Raw genomic sequence first — 18691 nt, forward strand, 5'->3', positions numbered from 1 at the left:
TAAACACATACACACATAGATTCCAGAAGGAGCAGAGCCCCCATGGCCCTGTCCTCGGGATCTGGGGCGTCCCCCAGGCTCCCTTGATCAGATTGGAAACTCTCCAAGTTTTTTAGATCTCGAGAGCAAACTGAAACCAAAAATAAAAACAGACAGTCGACAGACAAAAACAAAACACAAAGACAAAGACAAAAAACACCTGCGGTACCTGCTTTTTTAAATATTTAAATATGTTTTAAAACCTGTTTTGTAATATTAAAACAAACCATTTTCTGTAGGAGTGAATTTATAGAGCATAACTATGATTTTAAAAGTCAGAACTAAATTTAAAACTCAGAATTTATCAGTGCACACAATTTAATCTTTGAAGCTAGAAGTGGCTTCATCCCTTTGGCCAACACTGACTACAGCCCGTGGGAGGAGAGATGAGCAGAGGAAGGGGCAAGGTGATGCTACTCAGCTCAGCAGCCGATTTGGAGGGTGTGAGTGTTCCCATCTACCCAGTTCTGCGCAAGTCATCCAAGCCTAGCCCACTGTAGGGGAGGGGGAAGAAGTGCAGTGTCCCATTCCTCCTGCTCACCGAAGTATAGGCCCCCACTCTGAGCTCTCTACCTCAGCCTACCTGGAGGTCTTTTTTTGTTGTTGTTTGGGTTAGAGGGAGGCAGGCGCAGGAGACCAGTCTGAATTATGAGACTTGGCAGTTTCTTCATCTGACTGTTTTATACTCATTATGTAGAGCTTGTCTCCTAAACCATTTTTTGCTTTTAAATTACACAAATCAGTTTGAGATCCTTTATGAACATTTGAAATACCCTTAGAAGTACTTTATTATTATTATTTTGCCTGTTTGGCTGCTCTAATCTTTCAAGCAACTCTTTAGCTTGAGATTTTCTTTCTTTTTTTTTTTTTTTTTCAATGCAGTTTATTCAGGAACATTGAACAATCCTCGGACCCCGGGGAAAGCCAGCCCACAGCTTAAATAGCCTCTGGGTAGCCAACCCAGGCGTGCCACGGGGGCAATGCAGATAGGTCCACATACATGGAAGCAAGCCAGATCCTCGGCCTTAGCCAAATGTGGAGTTGTTCGTGACAGAGAGCACTCACCATCCGGAAGGTGGAAGGCGGAAACCAGCTCCATCTTTAAGGCATAGCATTCCGCAGCTCTCTACAGTTCCCCCTTTTTGTTTTAGACGCATCAGGCAAGAGTAGAGGTCTGATCTCTGATATTAGAAATAAATTGGGACTTTGTACAGATGTTTATTTAGGTGTCATCCACCCAAAGAGCATCAGACCCGTCCGATACCTTTTTCTCAGAGGCGGGACCTGGGGCATCAACCCGCATGCAATCAGACATGCTCTTCTCTGGGTCCAAAGCGGCTGACCCTGAGTGCAGTGCTTAGCCTCGCATCCTGAGCATATCATTTTAGCTTTTTATGGTATCCAACCATGCTTGGGGAGAATGTCCTGCTTCCATGGCTGTAAAGGCCTGAATGATCATGGCTGCATCACACTGTTGTGAGACTCTAATCTTGCATATATACCACAGGCAAACCAAGGAGACCAACACCAGAAGGCCTGCTAACACTCCCATGCCCGCCCATTCCTTCAGATGATTCATGGCTGCAGCAATCCATGTTGATAATCCTGTGGCTAGTCCTGCGTCCACTCTGGTAGAATTTACTGTGACAATGGCCACTCTCAGCTGCTCCATCATAGTATCGAATTCTCCAGTCCAATTACCTAAAATATAGCTTGACAATTGTTTAGACAGATTTGCAGCACAGGAAAAATTCTCATGTTGTATGCTAGTGACACAAAGTCCAGCATTCTTTCATTGACAGCCAGGTTGAGCGATTTGCCATAGGGTATCAATTTGCTCCTGCAAGAGGTCAATCCTCTGATTGAACACCATCAACCTTCCTTTTAGTTGAGCATTAATTCCTTTATGTACAACTAAGGCATGAGCTACATTGGCTAAATGATTATTCAGGGTCTGAGCAGACCTCGGACACCACCACTGCTAGTTCTAGAACTGACGCAGGATGTTCCAACGAGGGGTTAAGGCTTCTCATAATATTTCCTATAAGCCCACACCTGTTTGTCTATATCCCCCATTTTTATTCATTATTAGCCAGATAGAGCCAAGTAATTGTGGTAATGATACTTGCTTTTTTGCCCAATGCTGGAATGCTAGTAAATTTAGGTATGCCCTGGTTACTCGCATGCCTCACTGGGTGCCTGTGCCCATTGATGCCCCTCACGCTATGACTCTCTTCAGACAGAAAAGGGATCTTGGAACTACAGCCACCATTGTTACTACATCTCATTGACGGCTGTTGGAGCTACCACCAGGGCATTAGCCATGAGATTTTCTTTTTTATTTACCCTTACTCCTCATGTCTTGAAGGACTTCTTGAGACCCTGAAAGAATAAGTCATGTTTATTCAACTCTTGTCCCATAATTTGTCATTCTGACTTAACTCTCTGGATCAGACTCAAAGACAGGTGGCTCTGTGGAGATCTCTTAGGCAGGATCTTCACTCACTTCTCCTGTAGAAGCAGCGATACTATGAAACTGGGTGGGCCCACAAAGAACAACGTTCAGTTCAATCCCCAGTGCCTCAGGTTCACATTGGGCGCCAATTATGTCCCATCCAGGGGGAGTTCAACGAATTCCTAAGGAGGGGTGAAAAGAATGAAATAGAGACAAGGAGACACAAAGAATGAGAGCAAGTCTATAATCTGATCTCGCTCTCGTTTATTTGAAAAATTTCACACAACTTTATAGGGAGAAGGCAGGAAGGGAAAATGTGTCAGCAATATAGTTTACAAAACATAACAGGGTGATTAATGATGATGCAGAACACCGCAAGAATGTTTACTAAAAGAGATACTACAAGAATGTCAGCTAAGATATCTCAAAATGTCTAGCCTGACTCACAGATGTCTCATAGGTTCTGGAAAGGTAAATCTCTCACCTATGACCTTGTTGCAGCTGTCTGTAACTTTCCACTAGGTGGCCTTGGCTCCCAGCACAGTGACCATACCCAAAAAGCAGAGAAGGCCTCTTTCAGGAAAAATCATCTTCTGGCCATGGGGATTCTCCCTACCTCAGGACTCTAGGAAGCACAGAAACTAACAGTCAACACCTAAAACAGCCTAATAGGTAGAGGTCAGCGTAAAAGCTCAACCAACAAAAGACAGAGCAATATGGCATCTCCAGAACCCAGCCATCCAGGAGCAAGCAGCCCTGGACAACCCAGCATAATAGAAAATCAAGAAGATGACCTTACATCTATGTTGATGAAGAGGATAATAGAGGAAACAAATAAAATACATAAAAAATTAGAAGAAGATAAAACCAAACAGATCATGGCTATCCATAAAGAAATGGAGGAAGTTAAAGACAAGCAGATTATGGCCATCCATGAAGAAATACGGGAAGATACAAGCTAAACAGTTTGCGGCCTTCCGAGAAGAAATAATTAAATCACAGAAAGAAATAAAAGAAACTGAAACTAAAAAACTTCTGTAAGGCAAAGGAAATCATCATCAAAACAAAACGACTGCCTACAGATTGGGAAAGAATCTTCACTAACCCTTTATCTGACAGAGGGCTAATATCCAGCATATATAAAGAACTAAGGAAGCTGAAAAGCAGAAAACCAAGTAATCCAATTAAAAAAATTGGGAACAGAGCTAAACAGAATTTTCTGTGGAGGAATATTGAATGGCAGAGAAACACTTAAAGAAATGCTCAACCTCATTAGCCATCAGGGAAATGCAAATGAAAACAACCCTGAGATTTCACCTTACACCCATCAGAATGGCCAAGATGAAAAACTCAAGTGAAAACACATACAGGAGAGGTTGTGGAGAAAGGGGAACCCTCCTGCACTGCTGGTGGGAATGTAAACTTGTACAACCACTCTGGAAATCAATTTGTCATTTTCTCAGACAACTAGGGATACTGCTTCCTCAAGATCCAGCCATACCACTCCTAGGCATATATCCAAAAGAGGCTCAAGTACACAATAAGGACATTTGCTCAGCCATGTTTGTATCAGCCTTGTTTGTAATAGCCAGGAGCTGGAAACAGCCCAGGTGTCTCCCACTCAACTGAAGAATGGATGCAGAAATTGTGGTACATCTATACAATAAATAGAGTATTACTATGCAATGAAAAATAAGGAATCATGAAATTTGCAGGTAAATGGTGGGACCTGGAGAGGATCATCCTGAGTGAGCTGTCCCAGAAGCAGAAAGACACACACGGTATATACTCACTCATATAGGCTTATAGGATAAACCTACTAAAATCTGTACATCTAAAGAAACTAATCAAGAGAGAGGACCCTGACTAAAACGCTCAATCCCCATCCTGAAAAGGCAAAGAGGATGGACATCAGAAGAAGAAGAAAGCAGAAAACAACCTAGGAACCTGCTACAGAGGGTCTCTGAAAGACTCTGCCCTGCAGACTATCAAAGCAGATGCTGAGACTTTATGGCCAAGTGTTGGGCAGTGTGTATGGAATCTTATGTAAGAAGTGGGAAATAGTAGGTTATGGAGAGGACAGGAACCCCACAAGGAGAGCAACAGAACCAGAAAATTTGAACACAGGGGTCTTCCCAGAGACCCATACTCCAACCAAGTACCAGGCATGGAGATAACCTAAACCCCCGCGCAGATGTAATCCATGGCAGTTTAGTGTCTACGTGGGTTCTGTAGTAATGGGAAAAGGGACTGCCTCTGACATGAGATGATTGGCCTGCTGCTGTTTGATCACCTGAGGGGAGAGCAGTCTTACCAGGCCATAGAAGATGACAATGCAGCCACTTCTGATGTGATCTGATAGACTAAGATCAGAAGAAAGCAGTCCCTATCAGTGGACTTGGGGAGGAGCATGCCTGAAGAAGGGGTGGGAGCTTGAGATCGGGAGGGCAGGAGAGAGTGGCTTATGGCGGGAAACAAAGTGAATAAAGTATAAAAAATAAATAAAAATAAAAAATAAAAAAGAATTAAATAATATATAAATAAATAATATATAGGGGAAGCCAAGATGGCGGCGCCGGGAGAGCATCGCATCTGAGAAAACAGGACAGCACTCTCCCTGCAGAGACCAGGAGACTGAACTCTGGGCCTTGAAACTACATCGTGTTTCCCAGATGAGGGGAGGCTCCCATGGTGTGGGAATTGGTCCGGTCCACTCACGGCTACCCAGCCAGAACCCAGAAGAAATCCCCGGTAACTCGGGCTTTGGGGCCCCGGGCTGGAGCAGCAAGCTTGCATGTCCCAATCACTTTCCCAGGCTGATCGGTGGGCACAAGGGTGCCTGAGACTGGGAGTCCCAGTTGCAAGAAAACCCCACGGGGAAGCAAAGTTGCCAGTCTGATCATGGGTCACCCAGTCTTTCCCCTGAAGGTCTCTAGGACGGCAGGTACCCACCACCAACACAACTGAGCTCCTGCTGCACAGAGAGCTGCGCGCTCAGCTCAGTGGTACAGACAAGCTGCATGCCCCAGTACAACAGGGACTGGGAACCCCTGTCCAGAGAGGACCCCAGAGGGAAGGAAGAAACTGTGCTGCTGGGGTCACCTAGGGAAAGTCTAGTAGCCTGCAGATCGCAAACAGGTGAGTAAGCCCAGCCATCACAGATCTGGGCCTAAACAGGGAATACAGAGTGATTGGAAACTCAGCTCCCGCAAACTAGCAGGTGGGCGCACGCTCTGCCAGCCCAGAGGCCTGCTTTGTACCAACTACACCTTACAGGCAGAACTGTGTGCCCCAAGACACCAGAGCAGTACTCACCTGCCACAGATTACCTCTTGGGTTCTGGGGCACAGAGCCCCAACCTCAGACCTACAAAAGACCGGGAACCCTGTGATCAACCCCAGACACTGCTCCAAGGAGCAACCAGTTATCCCTAACAGAACCGACCAAACCATGGGACACACAGGTTACAGCAGCTGATCACTAAATTTACAGCAAGAAACCCAGAAGGAGGACAGCTGTCTCCAGGACTTCTCCCAGTGAGAGGAGAGCCCTCTTGACTAATCAGGACCACAGTTACAACCCAGGTCTCTATGCCTGAGGTGAGCTGTAGCAACTCCTGAAAAACACTGGACATCCAGTGACTATACCCAAAAAGCTGGGAAGGTTTCCTTCAGGAAAAACCATCTTCCTGCCAAAGGGATTCTCTCCAGTACAAGAGTCCAGGAACAACCAGAAACTAAATTCAAACAACTAAGATAACCCAATGGGTAGAGGACAGCGTAAAAGTTCAACCAACAAAAGCCAGAGCAATATGGCATCTCCAGAACCCAGTTATCCAGGGGCAAATAGCCCTAGACACCCCAGAATAATGAAATTCAAGGAGATGACCTAACATCTATGCTCATGAAGAAGATAACAGAGGAAACAAATAAAATAAGAAAAGAAATAGAGGAAGCTGCAGCCAAACACTCTGTGGCCTTTAGAGAGGAAATGCTTAAATCACTGAATGAAATAAAAGAAACAGTGGATTGTTCAAACAAACAGCTGAAGGAATTGACAGAAAAACATGAAAATACATTCAGACAGGGGAAGGAAACCAACAAAATAGCTCAAGACCTGAAGATAGAATTGGAAAAATTAAAAAAAAAAAAAAAAAACAGAAATGGAAGAAATTGTGGAGAGAAAGAACTTAGGGAAGAAAGCAGGAACTACAGAGGTTAGCATAACCAATAGGCTACAAGAAATGGAAGAAAGAATCTAAGGTGTGGAAGATACAATGGAAGAAATAGATGTATCTGTCAAAGAAAATGTTAAATCTAAAAAATTCCTGACACAGACCGTCCAAGAAATTCAAGACAACATAAAAAGACAAAACCTAAGAATAATAGGAATAGAGGAAAAAGAAGATTCCCTGCACCAAGGCCCAGAAAATATTTTCAACAAAATCATTGAAGAAAATTTCCCCAACTTAAAGGAGAGGCCAATAAGAATACAAGAGACGTATAGAACACCCAATAAATTAGACCAGAAAAGAAAATCCTCCCGCCACATAATAATCAAACTGTAAGTATACAGAAAAAAGAAAAAAATACTAAAAGCTGCAAGGGAAAAAGGCCAAGTAACATATAATGGCAAACCCATTAGAATCACACCTGACTTTTCAACAGAGACTATGAAAGCCAGAAGGGCCTAGACGGATATCATGCAGACACTAAGAGAACACAGATATCAGCCCAGGCTACTATACACTGCAAAACTCTAAGTCCTCATAGACAGAGAAAACAAGATATTCAATGACAAAAACAAATTTCAACAATACCTACAAACAAATCCAGCATTACAGAAGACACTGGAAGGGAAAATACAAGCCAAGAAAGCTAGCTACATTCAAGAAAATACAGGAAATAAATAACCCCACTACAGTAAAACAAAAAGCAACCAAGCACACAACAGTATGACCACAGCCAACATCAAATTCAAAGGATCTAACAGCCACTGGTCATTAATCTCTCTCAATATTAATGGACTTAATTCTCCAATAAAAAGACACAGACTAACAGAATGGATGCATAAACAAAACCCAGTAATCTGTTGTATACAAGATACACGCCTAAGTCACAAAGATAGACATTACCTGAGGGTAAAGGGATGGAAGACGGCTTTTCAAGCAAATGGACACAAGAAGCAAGCAGAAGTAGCCATTCTAATATCTGATAAAATAGTCTTTCAACCAAAATTAATCAAAAGAGATGGGGAAGAACGCTTCATACTCATCAAGAGAAAATTCCACCAGGAAGACATCACAATCCTGAACATCTATGCCCGAAATACAAGGTCACCCACATTTGTGAAAGAAACATTGATAAAACTTAAACCACACATAGATCCCCACACACTAATAGTGGGAGACTTCAACACCCCACTCTCAACAAAGGACAGGTCAACAAAACAGAAATTAAAGAAAGAAACAATATCTCTAACAGAGGTCATGAATCAAATGGACCTAACAGACATTTAAAGAACCTTACACCCAAACACAAAAGAATTTACCTTCTTCTCAGCACCTCATGGAACCTTCTCCAAAATAGACCACATAGTTGGTCACAAAGCAAGCCTCAACAGATACAAGAAGATTGAAATAATCCCTTGTATCCTGTCTGATCACCATCGGAATAAAGCTGGACTTCAACAACAACAGAAATAGCAAAAAGCCTACACATACATGGAAACTGAACAACTTGCTACTAAAAGACATCTGGGTCTGGGAAGAAATAAAGAAAGAAATTAAAATCTTCCTAGAACTCAATGAAAATGAAGACACAACATACCCAAACTTGTGGGACACAATGAAAGCAGTGCTAAGAGGAAAGTTCATAGCACTAAGTGCCTTCAAGAAGAAATTCGAGACAGTGCATTCAAGTAACTTAATGGCTCACTTCAAAACCCTAGAAAAAGAATAAGCAGACATACCAAGAAGGAGCAGACAGCTGGAAATAATCAAACTCAGGGCTGAAATCAATCAATTAGAAACAAATAAAACAATTCAAAGAATCAATGAAACCAAGAGCTGGTTCTTTGAGAATAGCAACAAGATAGACAAACCCTTAGCCAAGCTAACTAAAAGGCAGCAAGACACCATCCAAATCAACAAAATCAGAAATGAAAAGGGGGACATAACTACAGACACTGAGGAAATCCTAGCAATCATTAGGACTTACTTCAAAAGTCTATACGCAACAAAATTTGAAAATTTAAATAAAATGGACAATTTTCTTGATCGATTCCACTTACCAAAGCTAAATCAGGACCAGGTAAATCAATTAAATAGTCCTATATCCCCCAAGGAAATAGAAGCAGTCATCGAAATTCTCCCATCCAAAAAGAGCCCAGGACCTGATGGTTTCAGCGCAGAATTCTACCAAACATTCAAAAAAGAGCTAACTCCAGTTCTCTTCAAACTATTCCACAAAATTGAAACAAAAGCAACATTACCAAACTCATTCTATGAAGCCACAGTCACCTTGGTACCTAAACCTCACAAAGACCCAACCAAAAAAGAGAACTTCAGGCCAATCTCCCTTATGAACATTGATGCAATAACACTCAACAAAATACTCACAAACCGAATACAAGAACACATCAAAGATATCATCCACCATGACCAAGTAGGCTTCATCCCAGGTATGCAGGGGTGGTTCAATATATGGAAATCCATCAATGTGATCCACCATATTAACAAACTGAAAGAAAAAAAACCACATGATAATCTCCCTAGATGCTGAAAAAGCATTTGACAAAATCCAACATCCATTCATGTTTAAAGTATTGGAGAGATCAGGGATACAAGGCACATATCTAAACATAGTAAAGGCGATATACAGCAAACATATAGCCAACATCAAACTGAACGGAGAGAAACTTAAAGCAATCCCACTGAAATCAGGGGCAAGACAAGGCTGCCCACTCTCTCCATATTTCTTCAACATAGTTCTAGAAGTCCTTGCTAGAGCAATAAGACAGTTGAAGGAGATCAAGGGGATACAAATTGGAAAGGAAGAAGTCAAATTATCACTATTTGCAGATGATATGATAGTATACGTGAGTGACCCCAAAAACTCTACCAGGGAACTCCTACAGCTGATAAACACCTTCAGCAAAGTGGCCGGATACAAAATTAACTCAAAAAAAAAAAAATCAGTAGCACTCCTGTATACAAAAGACAAAAGGTTTGAGAAAGAAATTAGGAAAACAACACCCTTCACAATAGCCACAAATGACATAACTTACCTCCGAGTAACCCTAACCAAGGAAGTCAAAGACTTGTATGAAAAAAATTGCAACAGTTTTAAAAACTGCATGGTGGTGGCATAGAAACAGAATGGTGGATCAAAGGAACCGAACAGAGGACCCAGAAATAAACCCACAGACTTATGGACACCTGATCTTTGACAAAGACGCCAAAACCATACAATGGAAAAAAGATAGCATCTTCAACAAATGGTGCTGGTCCAACTGGATGTCTACATGTAGAAAAATAAAAATAGATCCATACTTATTACCCTGCACAAAACTGAAGTCCAAGTGGATCAAAGACCTCAACCTAAAACCTGACACATTAAATTGGCTAGAAAAAAAAGTGGGGAATACCCTGGAACTCATTGGTATAGAACACCAACAGCACAGGCTCTAAGAGCAACAATCAATAAATGGGACCTCATGAAACTGAAAAGCTTCTGCAAAGCAAAGGAGACCATCACCAAAACAAAGTGACTGCCTACAAATTGGGAAAGAATCTTCACCAACCCTTTATCTGACAGAGGACTCATATCCAGTATATACAAAGAATTAAAGAAGCTGAAAAGCAGCAAACCAAGTAATCCACTTAAAAAGTGGGGAACAGAGCTAAACAGAGAACTCTCTGTAGAGGAATATCGAATGACAGAGGAGCATTTAAAGAAGTGCTCAACCTCATTAGCCATTAGGGAAATGCAAATCAAAACAACCCTGAGATTTCATCTTACACCCATGAGAATGAAATCTATACACCTAAAAAATATAATCAATTGAGCGGACATGGGGTAAGATGATCAATCCTCATTTAGAAAGACAGATGGGATGTGCATTGAACCTATGACAGGAGTCTACTGAGCGCATCTGAAAGACTCTAACTAGCAGTGTTTTCAAAGCAAAGACTCATGACCAAACCTTTGGCAGAGTACAGGGAATCATAAGAAAGAAGGGGAGTTAGTCTGATGGGGAAAGGATAGGAGCTCCACAAGGACCAAATATATCTGGGCACAGGGTCTTTTCTGAGACTGACATTCAACCAAGGACCATGTATGGATATAACCTAGAACTTCCTCTCAGATGTAGCCTGTGGTAGCTCAGTAACCAATTGGTTTCCCAAAGTGAGGGGAACAAGGATTATTTCTAACAGGAACTCAATGACTGGCTCTTTGGTCTCCCCACCCCCGAAGGGAGGAGCAGTCCTGTTAGGCCACAGAGGAGGGCTTTGCAGCCAGTCCTGAAGATACGTGATAAAACAGGATCAGATGAATGGGGAGGAGGTCCCCCCTATCAGTGGACTTGGAAAGGGGCACGGTGGAGATGAGGGAGGGAGGGAGGGACTGGGAGGGAATGAGGGATCGGGACACGGCTGGGATACAGAGTTAATAAAATGTAACTGATAAATAAATAAAAAAATAATAATAAAATAAAAAGAAAAGATGGCAAAAGAAGATGCCACAAAGTTGTTTCCCACTCTGTACATATCTGCCATGGCCTAAAACCTCATAATCACTTTACAGGCACACACCAGAGTGTTTCTTTTTAAGTAAATATCCTTGTTGTTACATTACCTAGAATCTCTATATTGTATATTTCCTATAGAATGCAGTCCTGTAAGAAGAAATGACAAATGGATAATAAGGAGCAACATACAGAATCACAGAACATCAAATCATATATATATATATGTTCATATCAAATCAAGCTATTTAGTGAGATGCAACTGATTGCCAATTATACCACTTCATTACATCTCTATGACACATGAAAACACAAAGCATTGAGTTACCATACTAAACACATTCATCAGGTTTCTCTTCAGTATCAACCATTCATGAAAGTGACACCAGACTCAATTCTCTAATAAAAAGACACAGACTAGCAGAATGGATGCATAAACAAGACCCAATAATCTGTTGCATACAAGAAACACACTTAAATCACAAAGATAGATATTGCCTGAGAGTAAAGGGCTGGAAGATGGTTTTCCAAGCAAATGGAACCAAGAAGCAAGCAGGAAGAGCCATTCTAACATCTAATAAAGTAGATTTGCAACCAAAACCAATCAAAAGAGAGAGAGAAGGACACTTCATACTCATCAAGGGAAAAATCCACCAGGAAGATATCACAATCCTGAACATCTATGCCCCAAATGCAAGGGCACCCACATTTGTAAAAGAAACTTTAATAAAACTTAAACCACACATAGACCCCCACATATTAATAGTGGTAGACTTCAACACCCCACTCTCAACAAAGGACAGGTCAACAAAACAGAAATTAAACAAAGAAACAATAACTCTGACAGAGGTCATGAATCAATCGGACCTCACGGACATCTACAGAACCATTCACCCAAACTCCAAAGAATTTACCTTCTTCTCAGCACCTCATGGAACCTTCTCCAAAATAGACCACATCGTTGGTAACAAAGTAAGCCGCAACAGATACAAGAAGATTGAAATAATCCCTTGTATCCTGTCTGATCACCATGGACTAAAACTGGACCCCAATGACAAAAATAGCAAAAGGCCTACACACACATGGAAACTGAACAACCTGCTTCTAAATGACAGCTGGGTCAGAGAAGAAATAAAGAAAGAAATTAAAGACTTCCTAGAATTCAATGAAAATGAAGGCACAACATACCCAAACTTATGGGACACAATGAAAGCAGCGCTAAGAGGAAAGTTCATAGCACTAAGTGCCTTCAAAAAGAAATTCGAAACATCTCATGTAAGCAACTTAATGGCTCACTTAAAAGCCCTAGAAATAAAAGAAGCAGACACACCAAAGAGGAGTAGATGGCTGGATATAATCAAACTCAGGGCTGAAATCAATAAATTAGAAACAAATAAAACAATTCAAAGAATCAATAAAACCAAGAGCTGGTTCTTTGAGAAAATCAACAAGATAGACAAACCCTTAACCAAACTAACTAAAAGTCAGAGAGAAACTATTCAAATCAACAAAATCCAAAACAAAAAGAGGGACATAACCACAAACACTGAAGAAATCCAAACAATAATTAGGTCTTACTTCCAAAGTCCATATGCCACAAAATTTGAAAATCTAAATGAAATGAACAATTTTCTTGACCAATTCTACATGCCAAAGCTGAATCAAGATCAGGTAAACCAATTAAATAGTCCTATATCCCCTAAGGAAATAGAAGCTGTCATCAGAAGTCTACCATGCAAAAAAAAAAAGCCCAGGGCCAGATGGTTTCAGTGCCGAATTCTACCAGACCTTCAAAGAAGAGCTAACACCAATACTCTTCAAACTATTCCACATGCCAAAGCTGAATCAAGACCAGGTAAGCCAATTAAATAATCCTATATCCCCTAAGGAAAGGAGGAAGGGATCTATGACTGAGATTTAAATTTAATTAATTAATAAAAACTAGTATTTTAATAATTATTCAAAAAGAAATCCCTATGAAATGTTATCATCTTTAGTACATTAATTTTATATCATAAAACATAAACTTATGTATAAAAAATGCACTCCAAATCGAACAAGTCACCTCAGTAGAGCATTGCCTTCAAAAAGATGCTCTGGGGGTCCTTTTTGTCCAGTGTCAACGACTACCAGGCAGTCTTGCAAATCTTGCCCATGGTAAACTTGACCCACTACACCTCACGCTTGTTATGAAACCCATATTCTATGATCAACATCATTTCCTGGTTGAGAACAATTTCTCAAAGGGTCTTTGTGGGGTCACATAGGTTTTGTGACAAACACAAATTATGGCAACCTGCCTGCTGACTTCTCTATGCCCACTGAGTCTATGAACTGATCCCTGTGAGTAAGACAGGTGCATGGATATTTTAAAGACAAGGAACACACACACACACACACACACACACACAAACTCTATCCTAGTTGGCAACTGCAGCATAAAACAAGAAATCAATTTAACAGGAATCAAGAATATGCAGTTAGAGTTAGCAAGGTGTTTCCACCCTGAGTTTCTAGAACAGTGTTGGGTGCTTCCCATCAACATTTCATGGGAGTCGAAACTCTGGATAGGACAATGATTCTGTAAATGCTCATTCACCAGCATTGACTAGCACCAGTGTGCATGCCATAATAAGTGAGACTACCTGGACTTGCAAATAGCTATTCTGCCTATTTCTCTACCAGAGAAAAGAACAGTAAAGACAGAGTAAAGAACAGCACAGGGTGACAATAGTCATTACATCCTAGAAGACCCACTTGTCTTGTAAGCAAAGTACATATCAGCCAGGTGGACAAGACTGTCCTGGATAAAACTACTGGAAAAGAAGAACACTGATATACCTCAAAATAATCGTGGCATTGTCTCTGCTCTCATACACTTGTAAATCTCAAATACACCTAAGTGGCCAAATTTTCAGTCTTTTGTGTCTGTTCAAATTGCTAAAGTATAACCTGGGCCTAGGATCTGAAAGAGAGTCAAGAATGACAAAATATTTGAATATATAACCATAGGGATATGAGCGTCTACTTCTCATCAGAGAAGACTCTCTTTACAACAAATGGAGATCATCACTGCAAATCACATCTGGTTACAAGGGAAAATGTCTACAGATCATGGTGATCCCAACCCCAACAGATATCTATATCCCATAGCTACAGCCTCAGTGGCTCCACAGATAGTGTGGATGGTGGGGCAGAGAGATTCTGAGAGGCAAAATACAAGGAAGTGTGATGTGAAACAGCCTGTCTTAAAACAATTGCATAAATAAGAACAAAATAATGAATGTGTTGATGTGGAAGGAAGAATTTTGGAAGGGACTCACTACTAGACCAAGAAATTAGCCTCTCTCAGGGATGATCTTTCTAACTGATCACACAATACAAAGTGTTCAGCCCTTGGGATGGTTATTCTTGCTTATCAACTTGATTACAACTTGATTAAATTAACTAAAATGCAAGAGCTTGGGAAATTTAGCCTGAGACATATTTTTTTGATTGAATAATTGGAAGCAGGGAGACCCACCTAAAACCAGATCATTTACACTCTGAGGATCCACCCTAAAACTTTGCCATACCTTTGTTTAAACAAACTGAACCATCTCCCCCCCACCCCCAATCGAGGATTCTCCAGGGCAGAAGCTACCTGTTCAACTAGGTTTGAGATGTTTGTTCCAGGATTTGGAACTTGTCATTCTAGGTGAGAAGTAATTTACTAAGGGAAAGGGAGGATCTCCAGCACCTGCTCTGCCATAAGGGAATTTCTGTTACATCATTGATTTTAATCCACTTACCAGAAGAAGCTACAGCATCAATGAAAGCATACTTCCTGACTTTCATCCATGGAATTCTTGCAGTTCTTATCTGAACCACATTTCTAGCTACAGGACTCAAATAAATTTTACATACATAAGAAATCTTCATCAGATGACAAATCTAGTGTCATAGTTGAGAATTCAATGGATGAGTTACATGTAATTTTAACCTCTTTCTCATCATTAGTACACACTCGTTGGAGTCTGTCTCAACATACTCATACGGTTCCTTGGGCTCTCTAAATACTAAACATATCTCAATGTAAAAAAACTGGCAGGTCACATAAAATAGTCCTAAACACTCTTTTCCTTCCAGTCCTCTTTTGGTATCATAATTCTTGAAACAACATTAATTTAGTATTGATTTGATTAAGTATAAAAGTAAATAAAACATTAGATTGCAAGTCTAGTAAAAACAAACAAAAAGCCTAGTAATGCTTATTTACAAGAACATAGAAGAGACACTCAAGGAATACCACAGCTGGACAGACTGTAAAACCCAACAGATCATGGGGATCCCAGACCCAAGAGATACCCCTATATCCTAACCCCTGCATCATTGGCTCCAGAAACATTTTGGAAGAGGGTGAGAAAGCTAGAGAGAGCCAGAATACCAGGAAGTCTGCAGTGAAACTGCCTCTTCTAGAAATGCCTGCATAAACAAGACCAGAACAATGGACGTATTGATGTGGTAGTGGAAAATTTTGAAAAAGTCCCACCCTTCTTTAGTCTTGCTTGTCAATTTGACGGCATCTGGAGTTAACTAAAACCCAGGAGGTTGGAATCTACCTTTCTCTTTCTCTTCTCTTTCTCTTCTTTCTCTTTCTCATTCTCTTTCTCTTTCTCTTTCTCTTTCTCTGTCTCTTTCTCTGTCTCTTTCTCTGTCTCTTTCTCTGTCTCTTTCTCTTTCTCTTTCTCTTTGTCTTTCTCTTTGTCTTTCTCTTTCTCTTTCTTTCTCTTTCTCTTTGACTTTCTTTCTCTTTCTCTTTGACTTTCTCTTTCTCTTTCTCTTTCTTTTTGAGACAGGGTTTCTCTATGTAGTCTTGGCTGTCCTTTACTCACTTTGGATACCATGTTGGCCTTAAACTCAGAGATCTGACTGCCTCTGCCTCCCTGAGTATTAGGATTACAGGCATGCACCACTACACCTGCCCAGCTGGAATTTTTCTTGGGAGTGATTTTTCTTGATTGAATTATTTGAAGCGGAAAGACCCACCCAAACCCAGATCTTTCCAGGTGTGAGGATCTACCTAAAACCTTACCCAAAACTTCTCTCTTGTGGCTGCCTATATAAAGGATCTGTAAGAAGGGAAGAGAATGGGAAAGTGATGCAATTTTATTTCAGCTAAAAACATGAAATATACAAACTCAGCATCCATGTGAAAAAGTACCTGATTGAGATGTGGTAGGTTTTTAACTATACATCTACAGCATTAACACACAATTCTCTGTCTGGTCAACACGAACTCTAGACAGCTGGGGAGCTAGGAATCCTTGAACTCCAAAGTCATGCTACAGAGTCAAAGTAAACAGAATGAGATTTATGTCTTTTTTTTATACTTTTTTTTAAGAAAATAAAGTTAAGTGAGTAGGGAATGGGGATGGCTGGAAGAAGTAACCTTTCAGATGAATGTGATCAAAACAAAGATGGAATTCTTGAAGATCTTAACATTTTATTCTTGGTATTTGCTTGAATCAGAGATGGATGACACCATCATCTGTTACATGATTCAAAACAAAATATGAGCACTGTAAAATATTATTGTAAATTATGCACTTTTTTTATAAAAAAGCAAAGTTCTTAATGTATAATTTAGCAGGCCTTGAACTAAAAATTTCCTGCTTCATTAGCCCAGGACCTAGGACTCTGGGATTAAAGGTGTGAGCCTCCACCCAGCTAAACAGTAACCCAGGAAAACTTGTGGATATTTGCTTGTGCAGATTGGAAACAAGGTTGATTCAATCTACTAGAACTCACTATTGGAAGCATTAGTGAAAGCAACCAGGGGAAGAAGTGGGTGTGGTCTTCAGAGACTCCATAAAAGGAGACTCCAGGGACTAACCAGGTTCATTGTTCTCCAGACTAGACAGAGTGTGTTTCCAAACTTACTAGCTCCAGACCCTGCTAGATCTATCACCTCCACACATTGAGAATTTGACCCCAGAGCTGAAGTAACATTAGTGCATCTCTACCAAACACTGCTGAGGCCTGAGAAAATTTCTTGGGTGAGTGAGAAATTCACAAGGGAAAAGTACATTATGTTTTTTAGTTTTAATTAATTACAAATCTGAAGGTTCTGTTTAGAATTAACATTTTTACTGTTTAACAAAAAAAAAGTGATTTAGTTGCCATTTGGTCATCTTTCTTCCTATATAATGTGGGTTAAAATTATGGATATTTTTAGATTTGTCATAATGAACATTCTAGATAGTCTGATGTGATGATCTGGGGGATTGTTACAAGATACTTTTCAATTTTGTGCTTTGCCAAATTATAAAATATTTTAAGAGTGTTTTCTTTTGTATGTACTTCATAGATGCAAGACTAACACCTCCAAATAATGGATATACATATAATATATAATGATTAAATGCTCCAAATTATTTGGAAATATATCAGAATTTAGAGATATTTAGGAACAGCATAGAAGTAATTTTTTCTGTTTTTAATCACTGAGTAGTATTCCATTGTGCAAGTGTACCACGTTTTCATCATTCATTCTTCAGTTGAGCGGCATCTAGGTTCTTTCCAGCCTCTGACTATTATGGATAAAGCTGCTATGAACATAGATGAGCAAGTGGCCTTGTGGTACGGTGGAGCATCTTTAGGGTATATAGCTAGGAATGGTATATCTGGGTCTTGATGTACAATGTTTCCCAGTTCTCTGAGAAAACTCTAGATTGATTTCTGCAGTAGTTGTACAAGTTTTCACTCCCACCAGCAATGGGGGATCATTCCTCTTGCTCCACATGCTTGCTAGAATGTGCTGCACTTGACTTTTTGGTCTTAGCCATTCTGATGGGTGTAAGATCTAATCTTGGTGTCATTTTGATTTGCATTTCCCTGATGACTAAGGACACTGAACATTTCTTTAACTGATCATTAGAGATTTCTCTCTTGAGAACTCTCTGTTTAGCTCTATACCACATTTTTTAATTGGGTTTTTTGGTTTGCTGGTGTTTAATTTCTTGAGTTCTTTATATATTTTTGATATTAGCTTTCTGTCAGATGTAGGGTTAGTGAAGATCTTTTCCCATTCTGAAGGCTGCTGTTTTGTGCTATTGAGAGTGTCCTTTGCCTTGGAGAACTTTTTAAATTTCATGAGGTCCCATTTATTGATTATTGATCTTAGTGCCTGAGCTGTTGTTGTTCTGTTTAGGAAGTTGTTTCCTGTACCAATGAGTTCAAGTCTATTTTTCACTTTCTCTTTCATTAGATTTAGTGTATCTGGTTTATGTTGAGGTCTTAGAACCTCCTGAAGTGTAGAATTGTGCAGGGTGATTAATATAGATCTATTTGCATTCTTCTGCATACAGACATTGAGTTAGACCAACACAATTTGTTGAATGGTTTTGGCTTCTTTGTAAAAACTCCAGTATCTGGGTCTATTTCTGACTCTTCAATTCCTTTCATGAA

This window comes from Meriones unguiculatus, chromosome 6, assembly GCF_030254825.1.
Source record: "Meriones unguiculatus strain TT.TT164.6M chromosome 6, Bangor_MerUng_6.1, whole genome shotgun sequence".
In the NCBI taxonomy this organism is placed as follows: domain Eukaryota; kingdom Metazoa; phylum Chordata; class Mammalia; order Rodentia; family Muridae; genus Meriones; species Meriones unguiculatus.